This window comes from Carlito syrichta, unplaced genomic scaffold, assembly GCF_000164805.1.
Source record: "Carlito syrichta isolate Samal-C Ts95f unplaced genomic scaffold, Tarsius_syrichta-2.0.1 Scaffold130620, whole genome shotgun sequence".
In the NCBI taxonomy this organism is placed as follows: Eukaryota; Metazoa; Chordata; class Mammalia; order Primates; family Tarsiidae; genus Carlito; species Carlito syrichta.
This window is the reverse complement of record NW_007074716.1, coordinates 6,720-7,618: the sequence shown is the minus strand read 5'-3', so window position 1 is coordinate 7,618 and position 899 is coordinate 6,720. Positions and strand designations below refer to the sequence as shown.

The following is an 899-nucleotide window of genomic DNA, read 5'->3' as shown; positions in this document are numbered from 1 at the left end:
CCCAACAAAGCCACCGAGCACTCCAGTGGGTGGTGGGAGCCTGCCCTCTGCTCCACCACCAGCCACCTTCCCCCATGTGACACCGAACTTTCCTCCCCCACCTGTCCTGAGACCCCTTAACAACGCATCAGCTTCTCCTGACCTGGGGGCCCAGTCGCTACCTGGGCATCTGCCCTGTCCCCATGCCATGGGGCAGGCTATGGGCGGACTTCCTCCCGGCCAAGAGAAGGGCCCGACTGTGGCCCCCTCGCCCCACCCTCTGTCCCCTGCTTCCTCCTCCTTTGCCCCAGCGCCCCCATGAGGTATCCCTATTCATTCTCTAGAAGTAGCTCTATGGCTGCCTCCTCTTCCAGCAGCAGCAGCGCCGCCGCCGCCGCCGCCCAGTACCCAGCTTCCCAGGCGCTGCCCAGTTATCCTCACTCTTTCCCTCCCCCGGAAAACCTCTCCGTCTCCAACCAGCCCCCCGAGTACACCCAGCCTTCTCTCCCTGTCCCAGGCAGTGTGGAGCCAGGGTCCCCCTCCGCCTCCTCCGTATGACCGCCTCTTAGTCAACAGCAATGCCCACCCTGATCCCTCCCTGCCTCCTGCCGGGGGCCAGGCCAGTGCCCACCCGCCAGCCCCAACACACCAGCAGCAGCAGCAGCAACAGCAGCGGCATCACAGGACCTCTGAGGTCCCGCCCGGAGTGTTTCCCCACCCTTTGAAGAGTAGTGGCTCCCACCATGCGCACCCCTATGTCATGTTGCCCTCCTTGGGGTCTCTGAAGCCCTACCCGCCGGGGCCAGCACACCTGCCCCCGCCCTACAGCCAGGTGTCCTGCAGCCAGGCCAGCCCCGGCGGCCCTCCCGCCTCTTCCTCATCCCACTGGTCATCTTCCTCCTACCTCTGCTCGCACCCCT

General features: G+C 65.6%; 1 pseudogene; it reads left to right on the top strand.

The window, feature by feature from the left end:
- LOC103250565 overlaps positions 1-899 on the top strand; it is a 4,184-nt pseudogene that overhangs the window by 1,193 nt on the left and 2,092 nt on the right.